Raw genomic sequence first — 8,055 nt, forward strand, 5'->3', positions numbered from 1 at the left:
TGTTACGGCCCATCTTCCAGACGAAGTAGCAGCTTTTTATTTTTTTTTCCTGGTCGAAATAGACATTTCTAGAGGATTTTCGTAATCCTACGCGTAGGTGGCGTTAATCGGAATGCCGAGCAGTATACAAGAAACCTGTGACTAAAACCGGTTTTGAACACAAGTCCTGCGCAGGCGGAACTGTGAGTCTCTCCGCGGTTTTCGTAAGGAAGGACGGAATATCTGCTTCTTGAAAACAAAAACAACTGAGAAACGAAGGCAAATACAGCACTGCTCCCGGCGATATTTGTTTGCGTAATCTCGGTGCATGCGCGCGAATCGTTAAGGGAAGACAAAAGGAACAGCTCGCATTCAAAGCATGCCAGCGAAAGATCGGGCCGTCCTCGAAACCGTCAACGCTCGCCTATGGTGACGAGGGAGCGTCTTTGGCGTCCCAGTTGCTCAAACAAACCTTGGCGTAACCTCAAGGTGGAACCGTGAAGGAAGAAGCTTTCGAGATCCCCCTTCGAAGATCCTGTATTATAAGACTGGGATCCCGACCTGTTCATTGTTGCTCTACATAACTCGGTCTCGCTGAACAAGTGTTTATGCGTGTTGGGCGTTTATCCTTGTCCCGGCCCTGGTGCCTGAAGCCTCGCTCGAAGAAGGTGTAAGCCAGCTACTCCGAGTTGTTCCGGAAATTCGGCGAAGTGAAACGAGACCTCAAGTGAAAAACAACTGAGTAAACAATGCGCGGTGGATGCAACCGTCTTGAGCCTGATTTCAACGTATAGGTGCCGCGTTGACAAAGATTGAGCACATGTTGTGAGAATGTTGGAGATAACTGATAAAACCAGCTGGAAACTAGAACCTAGAGGGAAGTTAAATATCGGGCTCTTCGAAGCAAGTCGACAGACTATGGGCAGTTGGCAACTCAAGCAGATAGTTGAATGCCAGTCTGTAGTGGCAATCTCGTGTGGAAACAATAAAAGGAATTTCAATAGGATCCAGATATACGTGACGTGTTGAAAACTGGTTCTGTTCTGTGCTGTTTGAAAAAAAGGTAAGTGAGGAAAAAAACTTTTCCGACAGAACACGACGATAGCACCCGGTTTTGTTTTTCGCATGTATAGGGAAAGCGCTTACAGTGTGTACGCATGAAATTCCGCAAGCTTCAGTTCCTTGCGTCAGACTGGAAGATTACGCATTCGTGTCTCGGAGAGGAACAAACACAGGTGATCGTTACACCCGAAGGCATTTTGCAATGCTCGGTTAGCTTTGTGTTCCCTTCCCGGGTTCCAAACAGAAAAAAAAAGGAACTGCAGCTTATCCTTACGCTGAACGGTTATTTGTTAAGTTTACCACGATGCTTTTCCAAGAGAACGAAAAAGTAGGCGGTGTGATAAACTGTCTGCATGCTACTAAGAGTGAGACAACTGAATTCTTTTATGTGAAGGCATGGTACGAGCTTACCTTTTTTCTTTAGTGTGTTCAAATAAAAAAGATGCTGACGAATGAAGCTGGCGCCGGGTAATATTTATGAGACATGCAGCCTATATATGCCAAGATAAATGTCACGGGGAAGCACGCTCGAAAAGTTGTTGCAGCCACGACGCCTGACAAAACAGCCGTCTAAACGTAGGAAACAGATATGCATAAAAAAACACCCTCCCATTCTTTTTCGTCTTGGAGACTACGGCAGGTGAAAGAAGGCCGCATCGAAATAATATTCATGATGTGACACCAGAAAACCTCAAGAAATCTTGGCCAAAACAGATTGTTGACTCATGTATAGGTAAAGATTATGGTTATTGATATAGAATGGCCCTAGTATTGACCAACAATGCTCCTGTGTTCTAGCGTTAAGCAGCGTTTTGAACGCTGCCGTGCGCACTGGCTCCTGCTTACTATACTTGTAGGGTAAGGACCATATACAGGGTGTTTCACCTAAGACTTTCTGCAATTTTTAAAAATAAGCTACTTGAATTAGATGCGCGCTTTTTCTGGCATAGCATTGTCAGTGGTGTAGTACATCATAATGCAGCTAAGACGAGCTAACTAGCAGGCTTGTTAACCTATATTTAATAGTTAACTTTTAAACTATTATCGTTGGGCTCCTTAATTATTGAGAGGCATGCAGCCCACCGTAAGTAATGTCCATATCCGTTTTTAGAATTTCGAGAACACGATTATCCTCGGCGCTGTGGCCCAACAAATTTCGCCTACATCGCGCCAAAATACATGCGGTTTGAGAAGCTTGCAGGCAAAGCAACCTCTCCAGTGCACGTAACTCGTCGAAATAGCCATAATTTGTTGGGGTACAGCGCCGAGGATAATCGCGTTCTCGAAATTCTAAAAACGGATATGGACATCACTTACGGTGGGCTACATGGCTCTCAATAATTAAGGAGCCCAACGGTAATAGTTTAAAAGTTAACTATTAAATATTGGTTAACAAGCCTGCTAGTTAGCACGTCTTAGCTGCATTATGATGTACTACACCACTGACAATGCTATGCCAGAAAAATCGCGCATCTAATTCAAATAGCTTATTTTTAAAAATTGCAGAAAGTCTTAGGTGAAACACCCTGTATACGTACTGATAGCTGTTGGGTCAGTGGCCCAACAACGTTGTGGCGAGCGTTATCAAGTCACGTGCTGCGCGTCTTCCGACAACGCCTCCGCCGCTCAAATGAGGCTTTACAAATTACTACGAAGCCCGCGTTCAATTAGGGCTGACGAGCTGAGAGAGTAGCACATAGCGCCGAAAGGCATTAGATATCCCGGTATGATCTGCAATTCCCATTTCCTCAACCCTGTACGAAATGTAAGCAATAACTTTTTTATTAGTAAAAACAAAATCTCTCTCGCTGCGATCAGAGTTCTTTTCCCCCTCGCCGTGGAGGGTAACAGCCCGACACAAGCCTCCGCTTCTACTCGTCCTCTCGAAGAAAGACCCAGACCTGAAATGTCAATGAAAACTTGGAAGAAAAAAATAATTGTAGAAGACACTTACAGGTGCAGTGAAGAGGAATCTGAACACGTCTTTACTCAATCTACACGTTCCGAGTATTCTTAGAAACTGCGATTTATTGCCCTGTGTGGCCGATTTTTCTAATTAAATCGAATTAACGTCCGGCTCCCGCCTTTTCTTTTTCTTTTTAATTCTCCCCGTACGGTGGGCGGAGTCGATCAACGCGTGGAGTGCCTTTCAGCCAGCTCCGTAAAGACTTGCCGCTCTGCCATCGGCGGAGTAGTACGCAGTAATCCGTAGTAGCAAATAGTCCGCGCGTATTTTCATTTCTGCAGGCTTATTTTAAGGCTGTATTATCTGCGAATGAAACTATTTATTCATGGAAACATAAAAAACAAAATAAACCGAAAGCAAAGCCTCCACGGAGCTGGCTGAAAGGCACTCCACGCGTTGGTCGACTCCGCCCACCGTACGGGGAGAATTCAAAAAAAAAAAAAAAGGCGGGAGCCGGACGTTAATCCGATTTAATTAGGGAAATCGGCCACACAGGGCAATAAATAGCAGCTTCTAAGAATACTCGGAACGTGTAGATTGAGTTCCCGCGGCAAAAAGACGAGTTCAGAGTCCTCTTCCCTGCACCTTTAAGCTCCGCCTTAAGGGTACGACGCGATAGCGTAATGGGTTAATTCCCATACATGCAGAATTGGTCACTCTCTACTTTACATTCATAGATCCCTGGGAGTCCTCATGCCCCTCCTGGCGCAGTGGTGCAGCGGTTAAGCGTTGCGCCACTGCCCTGCGATGGCAGGTGCTCCCAGCGGTGTGCTTTGTTCGGCCCAGGTTGCTGTCCCCGAGCCACCAGTCATTAATTTAACTACCACCTGCCATGGAGGGCAGTTTGCTCATAATCCGGTTGGCAGGGTTGTGATGACGTCACAAGGTCACGTGACCTAGGTGACCCACTTTATTCCTAGGTTACTCTCTGGGCACCACCTGCCATAGTCATGCTCGTGATTGATCGCTGGCAACGCCTACGCCGGATTTTCTGGCTAACGGGACCTTTCATGCTGTCCCGCTAGTATGTTTCTGCCACTGAACGCAAGTAAGTCAATCTCAACTTCATAGGCTGATAATGCAGAAACGAGAATACACGACCCGTGCACGTTCAGTATATCTCACGGGTCCCCTCGTAAGTTGAAGATCGGTTGGTGCTCCCGTAACGTACGCGTAGGTCAATCTACGTGCTCTCTGAGGTGAGGTATAGTGCAGGTGAGTTTATTTTCATACGCACGCACATATTTCAGCAGCTTCAAGTGACGAGACATTGGAGATCAAAAATGGCTTGACATGAGAATGAAAAATGAGCAAAGTAACAATATGCGTCAAGCAGACTTGCATGTCACGCGTTACAAGTAATTGATTAATTGTTATACTTCGAATTTATAATGCATTGATTACTTTTTGTAAGGTTGAACGTTCTCGATAATCCAAGTTTTCTTTCAGCAGTTGAATTATTAACCTTATAAGAATTATCTATAGACAGTCTATAGACTTCTTATAAACTCTATTGCCTTCCTATAGGCATTTGTCTGTTCATAGTCTATAGACACTCTTTTGACAAAACTCTACTGACAAAAGTGATATGGCCATAAATCTATAGGTTATCTATAGACTGTCTATACCATTTGTATTGCCTATAGACTTTTCTCTAGAACTGTCCTATAGAAAGTCTATAGACTTTATAGACAAAAGTCTATGGACAGTCTATAGACTCTAAAAATTTTGTAACTGTAGTAATGCGTTATTTTTTTTTTTTTCAAAGAGAAATTTTCGGAGACACGACAAGTTCAAGAACCAGTGGTATAACTTCGAGAAACTGATTAGTTGGCAAACACTCCTGTATCACTGAACTCCCCCGCCTTAACGACAACGATCGAAAACTGCGGATATACCGCTCACGCTAGGATGCCTGCACATGCAAGCCCGAGTGACCTGCATTTTACTAGCCTCTGTTCCGCGCTCCGCATTTCACCCCGACGGCACATCGGACTGCCATGCTTAGTGAGCTTGGGCTTTGTCCCCTCAGAGAGCGAGCAAACAGCGAAGCGCGGCGCCTTGCGCAACTTCAAGGCAGCGAGAAGGTTTTCGTATGTTAAAGCAACGCACTTCCCCCTGACGCGTACATCGCAATACTCTTCGGTGTCTTATATTATAAAAAGGAAACATGGAAAAAATGCCGAAGAAAACTAAGATAAACAACTGCAGGTGAAATAGCGTATGTACTGCAACAGAATATAGATCAAGCAAGCAGCACCCGCTCATTCTCGTCCGTGTATGTTAGTGCTATTCTAACAAAACATAATGAAAAAAGTTTGAGATCACTGCGGCGACCCGCATTGGGAGAATGCCAAATCACTGATGCCTCCTTAACACTCGTTGCCTACCTTTGCTTCACTTTCGACTGTTTGCCTTTTTGCCTCTTTTTTCTCTCTTTTGATTGTTTGCCTCTCTTTTTAACAATGCGGCAAGTGCATGGGGCTAGTTGGTGTTTCATTTTTACTTCCATTTTTACTCTCTATTTATTTTCGATTTCGACGTCTACCGCTATTTTCACGTCCTCGGACTATATGCACGACCGGGGCTATTTTAACGTCTAAATGACCTTTTGGCCTCTAATTAATTAATTATTCCAGATCAATCAAATTTGGTGTGCAACGACAGTTTATCATCCTCTGTGACATGATTGCGTTTTTTTCAGCCATTTTGACGTCTGTACTGTTTTCACATCCTCGCACTATATCGACGTCTGATACTATTTTGAGGTCGGACATTTTTGGCTGTAACTAATTAAATAATTACTATACATCAACCAAATTTTCACGTGCATCATCCTCACATCGTCCTCTATCGCACACATTCTTTTTTGCTTAACTCTCACACGAACTGAGAAATCACTACCGACACCTTTAGCGGACACGAAATCTTCGACATAGCCAAGTTATGCTTTCGCATTAAAATAACCTAACAGTAATCGATTACTTCCCTGGAATTGTTCAGTGACTTTTCATAGGCTGTAATCGACCACTGAAATCAGCTACTTTTAAGATAAAGTAATTGTAATTGCCTGTTAATGTGTGCAAGGCTGGCGTTAAAGTTATGTACAATTTCGAAAACTGCTTTAAAAGACGAGGACAGAGTGACGAGAAAAGACAGGCACATAGCGAAGTGCCCTTGTTTGTTAGACGAGGGCGGAAAATATTTTGTGTAATAATTATACGCGACTGGACTAAAGACTAGCATTTGCAGCGTGAAGAATCAATTGCATAGGATGCCCCATGCAACAGGATGGTTGGGTGGATAAATGGGTAAGGTAAGGTAAGGTAAGGTACGTTTGTTTTCTGAGTTTATTGGGGTTTAGCGTCCCAAAGCGACTGAGGCTATGAGAGACGCCGTAGTGAAGGGCTCCGGAAATTCCGACCACCTGGGGTTCTTTAACGTGCACTGACATCGCACAGCACACAGGTCTCTTGAATTTCGCCTCCTTCGAAATTCGACGGCCGCGGCAGGGTTCGAACCCGTGTCTTTCGGGTCAGCAGCCGAGTACCATAACCACCGAGCCACCGCGGCGGCGCCGTATAGAGCTTCAGTTTTTGTGAAACGAAAGGATCGAGCCGTAGTGTGCGTCAGTCTCGGGTGACACCTCAACCGCGCCGGTTGAGGTGTCAACATCGCACAGCGCAAGGGCCTCTAGAATTTCGCCTCCATCGAAATTCTACCGCCGCGGCCGGGATCGAACCCGCGTTTTTCAGTAAGGTAAGGTAAGGTAAGGTAAGGTAAGGTAAGGTAAGGTAAGGTAAGGTAAGGATGGATGGATGGATGGATGGATGGATGGATGGATGGATGGATGGATGGATGGATGGATGGATGGATGGATGGATGGATGGATGGACGGACGGACGGACGGACGGACGGACGGACGGACGGACGGACGGACGGACGGACGGACGGACGGACGGACGGATGGATGGATGGATGGACGGACGGACGGACGGACGGACGGACGGACGGACGGACGGACGGACGGACGGACGGACGGAAGACAAATCTGGCTACATCGTGCCAGAATACATGCTCTTTCGAAAAGCACGCAGGCAAAACAACCTTTCCAGTGCACGTAACTAGTCAAAAAAGCCAAATTTTGTCGAGTCACAGCGCAGAAAATCACGTTTTCGAAATTGTAAAAACTGATATGGCTATTACCAACGACCGGCTACAAATCTCGAATTGCAACTAAGCGCCTTACTGTAACAGTTAAAAAGCTAATTATTAAAAATTAGTTAACCAGCTTACTACTTAAAACAATTTACCGGTTTTCTGGTGTCCGCCAACACTGGTAATGCTATGCTGAAAAGGCCATATTTTTACCTCAAAAAACCTATTTTTGAGAATTACTCAGTCTTCCCTGAAGCACCCTGTATGTTCTATCGTTTCCCTGTCTTTCATGCAGCAACAGCAAACGTCATCACTGGTGTCAAATTTTTTCCGGCAACCTTTCGTCCTCAAGCACCCAGCCCGCCACTTCCGTTGGAATTATCAGAAAAGTTTTTAGATTTAGCCGTCCTTTAGAGCTGCAACGTTGGCTTATCCAGCATTTTCTTTTTCCAATGAGTGTTTTTCTGAGGGTCTTACTTCCTGTTTCAAGGTTGTCTTACCATCGGTTTCTTCCCTTTGACATTTGTATTTATAAGCAAGACATCTAGTTCTTCGCTCGACGTAGTATCGACACTGCATAGGTATAAGCACCTGAGAATTTTGCCACTCATCTCTTCTTATTCATATGCTCCAACCAGGGGCGTAACCGGGGCGAGGGGGGGGGGGTGCTTCCCCCCCCCCCCCCCCCCCCGGAATTGTTTTCTACCTGTCGCCGACCGCAGCATGGCCGAAGTACATATCGCGACTTCTGCTATAATAGCTTTGTTCTCGCCTGGATTGCCTCTTTCCGTCTGTAAAGTTTACTATCTGTGATTGAGGAAGATGTTTATTCGCCTTGTTTGACGCGCTATAAAGAGTGGCTTTCGCTTAGATACGTAGATTTAATGGAG

Source organism: Amblyomma mixtum, chromosome 1 (assembly GCF_055824585.1).
Source record: "Amblyomma mixtum isolate Tamu chromosome 1, ASM5582458v1, whole genome shotgun sequence".
In the NCBI taxonomy this organism is placed as follows: Eukaryota; Metazoa; Arthropoda; class Arachnida; order Ixodida; family Ixodidae; genus Amblyomma; species Amblyomma mixtum.